Source organism: Aegilops tauschii, chromosome 6, assembly GCF_002575655.3.
Source record: "Aegilops tauschii subsp. strangulata cultivar AL8/78 chromosome 6, Aet v6.0, whole genome shotgun sequence".
In the NCBI taxonomy this organism is placed as follows: domain Eukaryota; kingdom Viridiplantae; phylum Streptophyta; class Magnoliopsida; order Poales; family Poaceae; genus Aegilops; species Aegilops tauschii.
The window spans coordinates 5,860,327-5,873,773 of NC_053040.3; the positions used below are offsets into that span (position 1 = coordinate 5,860,327).

The window sequence follows — 13,447 nt, forward strand, 5'->3', positions numbered from 1 at the left end:
ACACCTCACAAAAATATTATGCCAGAGTTCAGAATGCTTGCCTTCAAGAGTATGCAAAAGGGTGCACTTTTTTTGGAAGCTTTCTTCCCTCTCCATTTCCTATTTTGCAAAATATTCAAATAACAAATATTTCAAACATAGTGCAAAAAGTTGTCCCAAATAATTTTGGAATAACTCTTAAAATAAACTAGATGAAATTTGAGAGAGGTAGGAAAAAGAATCAACTCATTTGGAGTTTTATTTTAAAAGATATAGCCAGTCAAATTCTGGTCAAAGTTCTATTTAAAAAAAAACCCAGAAAAGAAAAAATTTACGGGCGAGAATACGCTTTCGAAGCAGAGAAGACGTACTCGGGACTTATGCGCCTTCACTTAACCAGAGTGGACGGCGCGCGGGTCACTGACAGTGGGTCCAGAGGGCCCACTGGTCAGGTTTGACCATTCTTCCCTCTCCCTCCTCTTCTCTGCCCGATGGGAGCGGGACTCCGGCGATCGCCGGCGACGAACGGCGGCTCCTCGAGGGCACCTGAGGGCAGGGATGGACCCGCCAGACTGGGGCGGTCCTCTCGGTGGTCGTCGGGTCGACGGTGGTGGGAGGAATCGCCGGCGGCGAGCTCCGTGGTGGAGTGGGCTATGGGAGTGAAGTGAGTTTTGGGCTCCGGTGGTCTCCGGTCGAGGCTGAGGCGTTGGGCAGCTCCGCAAGGACAAGAGGAAGCTAGTGGTGGCGCTGGATGGGCGGGGGAGTGGCTGGTTGCGACGAATGGCACCGGATGGAAGCGGCGGCCGAACCGGCCGGAGTTGGGGAAGATGGCCTCTCCCGGCCAATCCACTGCTCGGGGAGCTTTAGGGTGAAGGCTTGAGGTCGCCTGAGGTCTTGAACGAGTTCAGGGATCCCTTAAATAGGCGCTCGAGGTCGGTCCCGCGGCGGCCGAGTATAAGATCGCCGGCGACAGCCGTGCTGTAGCTGCAGGGCGACGTGGCAGCGACGAGCGCGTGCCGACGGGCTTCAGGATAAGCCCGAGCTGTTCATAGGGGCAGCTGGCGTGCTGGTGTGGTTTGGGCGGCGCTGTCCATGGCAGAGGCTCGCTGCCGACGCCGGCGTGCCGCCAAAAGCTCTGCCAGCGGCGCTGTAGGGGGCCAGGGGTGGCGTGGAAAGTGGGCGAGCGTAGTGCGCGGTTCAACAGGCGAGCAGGGACCAGGGACGGGACGCAACGAGGGCGGCAGTGCGACGCGTCGGCTCAGTGCGCGCGCGTGCAAAACGTGCGCTCTGGGCGCGCCCAGAGCATGCACGGGACATGCTCGACGAAATGCCAGGGCATCCTAGAGCGCGAGGGTGAGGCTGGCAATTAACAGGACTAGGATAGAGGTAGCTAGGAGTTTAGTGGACAAGGTTGCTGGGTCATTGGAGCAAGATCATAGTGCAAACTAGGAAACAGGCCCAAAACTGACTGTGCACACCAAGTGTTTGACAGAATGCCAAGTGCACTTAGGCAACTCTTGGAGTGGCCAAAGTCTCCAAACCAGGGTCTCTTTAGATGCAGAAGATGATGGTAAGATCATTTGGGAAAAACCAGAAACTTGTTAGTGCAAGTTTTGCAAAACTCCAGTTTTGGACAGAAAGAAAGAGGTCTCATTGCATGCACTTAAAATCCTCCAATGGGTCCATTCTCCTGGACTTAAGGGTTTTGCAGGGAGGGCTACAAGCAGGAAAAAAAGCTCATGGGCACTAGAGCAAAATAAGATAGGGTTGCAGTACAAATCATCAAACTGGACCAGAATGAAAAGGAGGTTGATTCACTCAAATGTTTCAAAGAACAACACTGGGTTTTTGCATGAAGTTGAATTGTATGCATCTACTGACATCTCCAAACACTTGGATGAATTTTTAGAAGAATATTTAAATAGGTTGTAGTGCAAAAATACCCACTGGACCAGATTGGAAAAGTTGGTGTAGAGCTCAAAATCTCCAATGACCAAAAGATATTTTTGCATAAAAGTGATGTGGAGACACCACATGACATCCCCAAATTTTGGTGGAAATTTAAAATGCATTTTTCAATTGGTTGCAGTGCAAAACAGGCTCCAAATTCAAAAGAAATCATTTTAAAAGAATAAAGTTCTGAGAAAACAAATCTTGCAATTAAACCCACTGATAAAGAATTGTTTTATAGAGGGAGTATTCAAGTCTAACAATATTTTTGGAAAGTTTTCCACTAGAGGTAAAATCCACAATATCAAAAAGGGGCAAAACTAGACAAATGGAAAAGTTTTATTTCCTGGCAAAATTTTAAATCAATAAATCAAGGTAAAATTTTTGGGGTGTCACAAGGTGCTGCCGAAATTTTGTCTCGGAACGGGGTAGAATGGAGAACGTACTCAATCTACACATCCTCTGGTGGGATTAGGACCCATCTTTACCTATTAGAGATGTAGGTGGATTCAACGCGGTAGAAACTGAAAATTTGATGTGATTAATTTAAGTGAATCCTTAATTATGTTGTGTGGCTTGCAAAAAAGCAGAGGATCGCAGATAATCAGTGGATGTACAGTGGTTTTATCCGTCGGAATCGAGTGCATGTACTGGGGTTGTACTGTCCGGATCCAGTCAGGCACCCGGACCATCGGGTCTTGGCCACGAGCTGGGAGCACTGCGAAGCGGCCCTCTACGCGGACCATGGGACCCATGCCATGGCCGTGATCACCACTTTCTGGGTGAGTTCTCTTCAGAAGCACAAGTCCATTCTAGTTTCATGAATGATTTAACTCATGGATTCTTCCATTCTGGTTTCATGCATGATTGTAGGAATTCTATCGAGTTCTTCCGGAGCACAGGGCCAGAGCGGACCAGATCGTGCTGCGCCAATGCAAGAAGAAGGCCCGCCAGATGCAGTACGAGGTGCGCTATGTGGCGATCTCGACATACCATCATGACTATCTTGGTGTGGAGATGACCAAGCAAGACGCGCGGAGGATGGGCATTACCTTGGAGAGGGACGAGTTCTTGAAGGTAAGTATAAAAGATTTTTCATTATGCTTTGATTACCTTGTGGTACATTTCACCATTTCGTGTTGACATGCCATTATGCTTTCATTATGTAGGTGTGTCCAAATTGGTGTTATGGAAAAGACGAGTCCTGGGCGGCATTGGTGGATCTTTGGTGTGATGAGGCTGGAGCCTGGGCGGCTATGAGAGTCAAAAACAAGGCTAACCGAGGGAAGGAGGGAATACATGCTCAGGGAACCGAAACCACTATCTCCACAAGGCAGTTAATGTATGACTAACCCCATTAAACATTCTTCTTCTTCTATTTACAATCACTTTCTTATGTATGACTAACCTCTGTTTGGTCGTGCAGGAGGAGAAACTGAAGCGGCCGCTCCCACACATGCAGGCGTGGGATATCGCCCATACGCGGAAGGACCCCAAGCCTGGCGAAACCAAGTACTACGGCAAAAAGACCACGCAAAGGAGGAAGGCCTACTCCGATGGGTATCTGAGGTTACATCCTGACACACCTGACCCCATTGCGGCGGATCTGGATGAAAGGGTGATGGTGGGCATGGGGCCGAAGTAGCACGGTCGGGAGGCGGTTCTCGATGCTGTGATCACTCCTACTATCTCCTACACACAGCTCCGTCGGATCGACCCGAGCCTGAGCCAGCGCACGAGCACGCCCATGAGCAGTGCACCGTCACAGTCCCTCTTTCAGGAGCGGCAATCTATAAGTATTTTCCCTCTTATCTTCATTCCTCACTTTATTTTCCGCATTTAGTAGTTTTATGAGTTCCATCATGTCATACTGTAGGCCTACATGGAGTACACACGCCAGGAGACCATGGCGTGGCACGCGGCCCTCCACGCATACCATGAGCAGAACAATCGCCAGATGCGATATGCTTTTCAGGAAATGGCGGCCGGCAGGGTTCCTCAATTGCAACCAGAAGCACCTCCTCCACCACAACCAACGTTGCTTACCTTTGAGGAGTTTGTGACACAGAACGTTGGCCCCTCGCCGGTTAGTTCATCCCCAATCTATTCACCCAAAGAATATCATGCCTTTCAACACAGTCATATATCCTGTTATTATGTCTTTTCAACATCCAGAGAACCAGTGGATCAACCGTTGGCGGTGGTCTTCGCAGCACTCCCGAGTCACGGAGCCCGACCACTCCGATCCACGGAGGCGGAGGTGGAGGCGGTCTTGGCGGTAGCGCTGCTACTAGCAGTGACGACCTGGGCTTCGGCGGTCTTGGCGGTGACGACCTCTGCGGTGCTCGACGTCCTGGCGCTTAAGCCTTTGGGTCACATTGTGGCGGTCTTGGTGGTGATGATACTTATATGCTTGTGATGTTTCTTATCTTATTGTTGTTTGTGAGATTGTTATATGCTTGGTGGTGATGATACTTATATCTTTATGCTTTGCGATGCTTCTTATGATGTGTGATGATGAATTTCTTGTGTGATGCTGCTCCTTATTGTTACGTGATGCTGCTTCTTATATATGCTATGTATATTCAAATGAATTGAGCTGAAAAGAAACAGAAAAAAGGAAAAAAAAACTGGACAGAAACTATGCCGACGGCCTGGCCGTCAGCATAGGCCTGGCGTGAGCTCCTAGTGGCTGACACGTGGCAAGTCTATGCCGACGGCCTAGCCGTCGGCATAGTTTCAAACTATGCTGACGGCTAGGCCGTCGGCATAGACCTGCCCCAAGAGCAACGGCTTCTCGCCATGTGGCACCTCTATGACGACGGCCTAGCCGTCGGCATAGTTTCAAACTAAGCCGACGGTTGGGGCCGTCGACATAGAGGTGCCACATGGCGAGCCATTGGTCAGCACTTGACGGCGGCCGCCGTTAGGCGATGATGTTGCTGACGGCCCTGGCCGTCGGCATAGATGTACGGACACCGTCGGGATAGGCCATATGCCGACGGCCTTTCTATGCCGACGACATTCCTGGCGACGCCCACGGATATGTTGCCGACAGCCCTATGCCGATGGGGGCCATCGGCATAGGCCTTTCCCGACGGCCAGTCAGGGCTATGACGACGGCCGTCGGCATAGGGTGAGATTCCGGTAGTGAGCTCCTTCCCCGCAGATGCAACTCCTCCGAGGCTTTGAGGGGCAGGGCGACGGTCTGTGACCGGCTGACCGCTTGCGGTAGGGTTTACGGCGGCGTGGCCATGGCTTGGCGGCCGGGATTGTGGAATTGGGAGTCATACAGCCGACGGCGAGAGGGTTTGGGAACAGAAGGGATATGCCGTTCAAAGCAGCACTCTCTCCGGTAAACAAGCGAACTTCAAAAAATCCATGAGCTTTCTTTGAACGAAAAGGCTATTTTTCGAACCACGGTTTTTCTGCGTCAAACCCGAACGCTCTGGATGCCGTCGGTCTTATATCTACGACCATGGCGCACCAAATTGAGCAGTTGCCTGATATTACAAGTCTTTGCCACTGTCTAGTGAACAAAAAAATGATTCATTGTCTCTGGTTTCCTCAATCCCGCCGCAGCCTCATGAGTGGGAGTTTTTTTCAAGAGAACTTTTCGATCTATTTATTTATAATGAAATATGGCGGTACATAGAAGACTAGAGGTAATGAAAATTACAATCGGATCTATGGACCATCTATCGATGACTACAAACACTGAAGCGAGCTAAAGGCGCGACGCCGTCATCACCTCGCTGGAGCTGGAGCCGGATAAACCTTGTTGTAGTAGATAGTCAGGAAGTCATCATGCTAAGGCCCCAAAGGACCAGCGCACCAGAGGAGCAGCCATCGTCAATGTAACCACATGAACAAACGAAAACTGGATCCAAATAGATGAACCGAAGACCAGCACCGACTGAATCCTGCGAGATCCGGCGATGACACACCTTCACATGCCCTCCAACAATGCTAGATGCACCATCGGGGCGGGGGTCGGATGTGGAAGACATTATTCCTACTGAGAGACATCGCCACCACCACATAGCCCCAACCAAGATGCCTGATGACCCACAAGTATAGGGGATCAATCATAGTCTTTTTGATAAGCAAGAGTGTCAAACCCAATGAGGAGTGGAAGGAATTGATAACTGGTTTCAGCAAGTTATTCCTTGCAAGTGTTGTAAAAGAGTGGTAACAGATACTAGTTTGATAGCATGATAATTCGTAGCAAGTAACAAGGTGCACCACTGCTTGTCGACGCACCTGGTGTGTCGTTGGTGAACAGGGAGGACTGATGGATTGAACGGCTCTGATTCCGTATTGTAAAATACTCGATTTACTTATTCATGGAAAGGGGAAATTTGAGATACAGAAGAAGGATCCGAGGAGGAGGACGGCCAACTTTCTCTCCAAGTACTATCGTAGCAACTAGCCGAGCCACCCTTTCCCTCACCCACTGGAACATTATATACTTATACCAGTGGTTGGGGCATCATCCCGTGGTGCCGCTTGAAAGAAAGTTGTGCCATGTTTTCATTTAAAAAAATACATGGGGTTCTCGCCTCCATCTTGAAAAACATTTCAGAAAAAAATCCTCACCTCCATCTAAAACATCCAAAAAAAGAAGAAAAAAAAACTACCATCACAGCCTAACAGCGAACGTCACTTTGCATAGCCCTCCATTGTAAAAAATGCGTGGGGTCCTCACCTCCATAAAAAAAGGAAAAACATTTAAAAAATCCTCACTTCCATCTAAAAAAATATTCCAGAGTTTTTTCACCGTGTCCAACCAATTTGCGTCACATGGCATAGCTGGTTGGCTGCCCTTCTCCCGACGCTTAATGGTTTTTGTGGTTATAGGGCTCAAAGCCCATTCAGGGCCTGCAAACCGAAGCGGTAGGCAAGGTTTGCGCTAGCGTTTGAACTCTGGCCTTCTTCCTGCTCTTGTGTACTCTTGTTACTTACATATACATGTTTACATCCGACCAAGTTACTAAAGATACCCCTAGTCCAAAGTTGCTTTCATGACAACAACCCCACTTATCCAGAAAAAGTGTAAGATTTGTTTTTCCAAAGTATGTACAAATATTACTTTTTTTTTGCGGGAATGTACAGATATTACCTGCGGTAGTGCTTTCTGCGCACTCGCGGGAGGAGAAAGAAAGGGAGGAAGGACATCCGCAGAAAAAAAACAGGAGGAGACGGGAAGGAAGAGAAGTAAACGCGAACAAGTTGGACCTACTCATTAGTGCCACGGATGGGTTTCAGCTATAGGATCGCTCCCGAGGACAATGTTTATATTATATATAGTATATAAAGGAAAAGGGCGCATGAGAATTATCAACCACCCCACTCAAAAAAAGAGCAGTCAACTTTCCGGCGCAAAATGATGCACTCTTAGCTAGTGAATGCATACATGTGGAACCAATGTCACTAGGGAAGCCAATGCCACTAACAGTCTATTCGGATCCAAATTTGAGTAGATATTGGACATCTAGGGTGCTCTAATTGAGCAAGATTAAGTGTTTTTTCCCACAAAGCATCCACCATTCCTTATAATACGCTCGCTTAAAGATGTTATAACTACGTTACTTAACTGCAGCAACCAGCTCACTCTGCTCAAGCAAGTACTTCTAAGAAATTCAATTGAATATCTTACGATTTGAAAAAAAGTCACTAGATGAGCAGAGGACATGATATATTTTTTCCAGGGAATCATTGCAGATAAATAATGAAAAGGACACACAAAAGGCAACATTTAATCTTAAACCAATGACAGTGAGAAAAGGTGGTAGCCAAAATACTATATATATATATATCCTCAAGTTACATATATCCAAAAGGTAGCAACAAACTCAATTAAGTACTCAGTGACAAACTCACTCAGGAATGAGAAAGTCTACATTCTGCCAGTCAGCAGTAACAACCAAGTCTTTAGGCAAAAGACTTTCACCAGTTTGAGATTTCTTGGAATGTGACAGACGGATGACATTTCTGTACAATCTATCTACACTAATTTTCCCAATCGCTTCGCCAACCACTTCACTGCAGCTATTCTTACGAAAAACAAACTTATCCCAATAATTCATATAATAGTAATACAACTTGCCCTTCATCCTACCAGCTCCTACCAGAAGCACGGCATGGCCAGGAATTCCTTTGAGCCTACCCATGTTGCTCTTTCAAATTTCCCGGCGAAGATGAGGCACCTTTTAATGAGAACAATACGAGCGTTGCAAGAGCTAATTGTGCACCATAGAACCATACTAAAATTAAGCTACTTCCCCCATTATTCTCAACATTCATATTGATTGTATGATTGTATGCTGACCATTTATACTAAACAATTTTAATTCTTAGTAACTCAACTTACACTAATTGTATGCTTGTTAATTGAGACAATATATGAATTACTTATCTTCGGTACTACTCTCATCTATAACTAACATATATCCCCCTAAAAAACATATATCTATTAACATATATATTAACGTGCAATTCAAATTTTATGTTCTCTTTGCATTTTTCTTGTGCTAAACTGAAATTATGTTGCGCCGCGTTTTTTAGGTCCAAATATTAAAGAACATTTATTCTAATGGACTACGCTTAAATCCCCGATAAAAATACAACAACATTTCTACATGCCATTAAATATCTACAGAACTTGGAGAATTTTAGTGTGTTTGAATCAATGGACAAAGTTATTTTGAGAGTAAGAATTTATGGAGTACTCCCATAATATAAGATGCTATTACAACAAATATATGAGTACTTGGCTGTAATAACATCTTCTATTATAAGATGGGGGGAATAACTCCATAGAGATTTCTAGACTATATGACAACCAAGTTTAGCTTTAACTAAGTTACAAAACTCTAGATTATATAAGGTGCCAGCCAATAGTTTGTTGCCAAGTCCCCTCTTATGATCTCACTCATTGGTGGTGCAATGGGTTGACTTTATCAAGTCATGACCAATTCTCTAGTAACCAATTATTCTGCAGAACTATTCGATGTCCCCAAAAGTTGTGCGCCAAAGTTTGATAATTGCAATTAGAGAATTCATTCCATACTTGATATGACTAGGAAAGAATAAAAACAGCTACAAAAATAACGAAAACTGGATCATGAAAGGATAAACCACAAATCATATAATACAACCAAATTTCCCCAGGCTCATAGTGCATATCTGGGGAGCATGACCAAATTCCACAAGAAAGATGCAGCACCGTGTGATGGCTAACTGAAGCAGATACATAGTACAAATTAACCTGCAGTTCCCACACTCTAATAACATCACTAACACACATCATTCCAATACCATTACTAACACACATCATAGGATATTCTAATAGTACATTAACCACTTGTTAGATTTCACGAGCACTATCCTACCTCTAAGACAACATAAACTTAACTTGTCTTGCACGGATAGTCACAGAGAACTACACATCATACTCTCTCTCTTGTGTAGATTTCACAGAACTCCAGATTTCAAATAGAAGTATTTTGTGGATACACATGGACACAAGATCCACACTCTTGTGCACATCTAAGGCATCATAGAGGCGCGCCTACCGTTCATGATCCCCGAGTTGATGTAGTATCGCACCGTCCATGGAGGAACATAGTCACCGTTATGGGGGTCTTTTCTACAGACCATCTTCTCAAACTCCGACTCATGCCCACGGAAATCTATCCTGGCTGGACGCACAATTCTAGTCCACATGTACTCACAGTAAAGGCACCGAATTTGTGCTGTCAACACATGAGATAATTAATATATATTGAAGAATACATCATAAACTGCGTGTGCGCACAAAAATATCAAAAATGAAATGCTATGTGGTTTTCAAGCTTCACCAATCATGAAGCCTTAGAATGTTGACATAAACCATGTGTAATGCCTATAAAAGGGTGCATGGATGGCCGACATAGCTGCTTTTAAACCACTATTATTTTTTTGTTGAGCGAGGAAATGAGTATGGTGATGAAGGGATCATCCAGCTACATGTTGATCACTGTGGCACGCTGCTTGATCAATTGTTTGACTTGACCAACCTATAAACATGGAGATATTCAAGTAAAGGCATTCAATTTTATTTATCCTCAGTACTTCTGTTTCTTAACTGATCCCCTTTTAATTTTACTCTGCATAAGAAGGTATAGGCTGATGGAATAATAAAACAGACAAGTGGTCAATTATGGTAAAGATGCATCATGGTGCTTCGGACTCTGTATATAACATTTACAACAAGATATACTAGATAGAACATGGGGAAAAAATATTGGCATACGGTTGGTTATAGCATACCAGCACATGGCTGACGCAGAGCAAAAGAAGGACTCGCCGTCTTGGTCATTGTTGCTAATTTCAGCAAACAAAACAAAGTCGGAGCACCAGCAGAAGGGCTTTTGGGAGTAGCCACGAAATTGATGTGAGAGTGGCCATACTTACGATGAAAGGAAGTAGGGCCGCAGACACAATCATTCACGCCACAAATTCGGGATCATGTCACTCGACATTTGGTGAGAATATACCAGTAAATGAGAAATGTTAGCAATAACCAACAACAAGCACATCAAACCTACCCCATTTGGCATCTGATCATATGCATTGAGCAGAGCATTGACCTGCTTGGAGATTCTTGTATACATGCCTACTAGCTTTGCACGGGGGTAAAGTGTGAGGTGGAGTGGGAGAAATGCCCTCTCGCGGTCATGGGCAGATTTGGGACACCGCAACATGGCAGGCCGCTTAACATCTTGAGAGGAGAGCATGTCAGAGCCACACAGCAGAAGTGACAAGGTAGGCTCAAGCATCGCCTTACATGAGGTGAGAAATTTTACCTGGGCGTTCGGGTTGGGAAGAAACATTGCGGTCGTGGCGGCGAAGAAGGCTTCCTCGAGACTAGTGTCCAGGAGGTCTTGAGCTTCAACAAGATTGCAAAGGTTAGCATCCGCCTAGGGCAGGCAACCCACATCTTGATGGAAATTGAAGCGATGATAACGTATGCAGAGGAAGGAGGCCAGGCCATACAAGGAGCGGTTCTCCACACAGTGGAGAACCTGCGTGCCGATCACATCCAGGTCCAGCTCGAGTTTCATGGTAGGTGGGAACCACAGCGTCATACCAGATGGTGTTTACGATGATGTTGGAGACGAGATCAAGAGGGCCATAGTAGTAGCCGACCTTGAGCAGGCTACGGTGGAAGCAAGAGCCTACTGGCAGCAGGGCAATGCCCTGGAGGTAGGACCCGTGGATGGAATACCGGTGAGTGACCGCCAAGCGACGCGAAGCAAGCAAGTGAGCAAGTGGCAGAGCACCAATTGGTTGTGGCCTGCCGAGCATACGTGTGGGCTTTATAGCAGCATTTTGCTGCTTTGAGCGAGGAGAAGAAGGGGAGAACATATTCAACGCTCTCCGCGTCAAACAACAACTTGACACACAGACATCGCTGAGGGGGGCCGATCCTATATGACCCTGAGAGTGCTTCTCTAGCGAGTTTCTTTCTGTTAACTTTTTGCTTTGGTTTTTCCAGCCGTTTTTTAAAGAGACATCTAGATATTTAACAGATGAAAAATATTTATGTGATAAAAATGTTAAGAAATTTTATAAAATGTATGTGAATTTACTCTCATCCCATCTTCACTTAATAAATTGAAGGAGGGCATTAGAGTTTGTTGGCCTAATCAAAGACCCCAAGTCGCTACTAGGGTCAAGTCCAAGGAGTCGTGTTCGACTTGGGTCGACCTCGTCCAGGTGTTCAGGAGAGGGTTCTGAGAAGTCGTGTTTGACTCGGAACCTTTGACCTTCCAGCCCCCAACCGATGCCGTCCTAATAGAGGACTAGGCTGGAATTACATGAGGAGACCGAACCTACTCAGGAAATATCGTTGTGTCGGTTTTGTTAAGTGTGCGGCAACCTTGGCCATAAGATCGTCGTACACACCTTCACCATAAGACCGTCGTACAGACCTTTTTTTTTTTACAATGTGCCCTCTCTAATACTTGTTTACACCCCGTGTTACTAAAGAATACCCCCCTGGTCAAAAGTAGTTCTCATAGCAACAACCCCTTATGCAGTAGAAATAAAAGATTTGTTTCTAAGTATGTACGAACCAGAATTTTTTTCTGTCTTAACTTTTCTCCAACATGAGTGTTGTTGTGGAATGACTTCTGCAACATGGTTGATGTTGCAGAAAATGCCCAAGGCCCCAAAAGCACGCGCCCAGTGATGGAGGTCCTGACCGGCCAGAGAAGGAGGAAGGAGAGGAGACCAAGGGAGAGGGAGGAAGGAGCCAGGAGCGGTGGAGGTCCCCAACAACGTAGGGAGTAAACTTTATTGATGTTTTAGCGTTTGCTTCTTCACTATCACTGCTGTGGAGTGGCCTGAACTTCCTTGGCCTTGTCCTGGACAAGCTCCCACGCGTCCTGAACGTGCCGCATCTCCGTCATGGCCGCGCTCACGACCATACGGATTACAAACTTGCTGTCCACCATAAAGATCGCACACCGGGTCTACCACGCCGAGCCCTGTCGTGCCGACGGTTGTGCATAGGTATAGCGGCACGAGACTGCTAGCCAAGTCAGCCGTCCCCACATCGCAGACACTAGCGGCGGTGAGTCCATAGGCTGACGTCGCCTATGTTGGGATGACACGGAAGTTGGGCAGTGGGATTCCTGCGATCCTCGCGCCCTTTTGGAAGGTGTAGTGGCTCTGGTCCGAGGCATAGACCACCAGCCTCAGGATGGCTTCATGGCCGAGGCTACTTAGTGCGCGATAACGCGCGGCCGCGAGCGTGCTCACCGCAGCTTCACAGGTGCTGTCGTGCAGCCCGCCGCCGCCACCGCCGGAGAAGAGGAATCGTTCCGGGAGGCCCACCAGCCTGGCCATCTAGTCCACCACCACGTCCTCGAGCTCGGTCGCGGCCGGTGACGCAGCCCACAAGAATGATAAGATGTTGAGACCGGCGAAAAGCATCTGGTCGGTGAACCCGGCCATGCTCGCGTTCATCGGGTAATAGGCGACGAAATTGGGGCTTTGCCGGTGTGTCAGTCCCAGGACGATGTGCCGCCATATGTCCTCGAGTATTATGTCCACCGGCTCACCGACCTTGGGCGGCATGTCAGGTAGAACAACGCGGAGTCGCCCTGGCTAAGCATCGGGCCGGACAGGGTAGCTCTTGATGTCGCGGTAGTAGACTTCGAGGAAGTCAACCACCACGCGGGACTCGGCGGCGAACGTCGAGACATCCAGTGGCAACAGCGTGTCAGCTGCTGTGCTCCCCATGGTGTACGCCTTTGCAATGGCAGTGTGTGCATCGTGTGTGTGTGTGTGTGTGCTATCCACATATTTGGCTGCTATAACTGCTGGATTGGCAATCCCTTAGAGTATCTTCAACAGGCGCCCAAAAACTGCTCCACGCGCTAAAATCCGTCCTTTTTGGGCGTCGGAGACACTCCAGCAGATGCTGCAAAATAGTGTTTGCGCAAAAAAATCATCGCACATGCTAAAA

The 13,447-nt window shown here is 47.0% G+C and overlaps 1 pseudogene; it reads right to left on the reverse strand.

The window, feature by feature from the left end:
- Positions 1-12,302: 12,302 nt before the first annotated feature.
- Positions 12,303-13,221, reverse strand: LOC141025656 (4-hydroxyphenylacetaldehyde synthase-like; annotated as a pseudogene).
- Between the last annotated feature and the right edge of the window lie 226 nt (positions 13,222-13,447).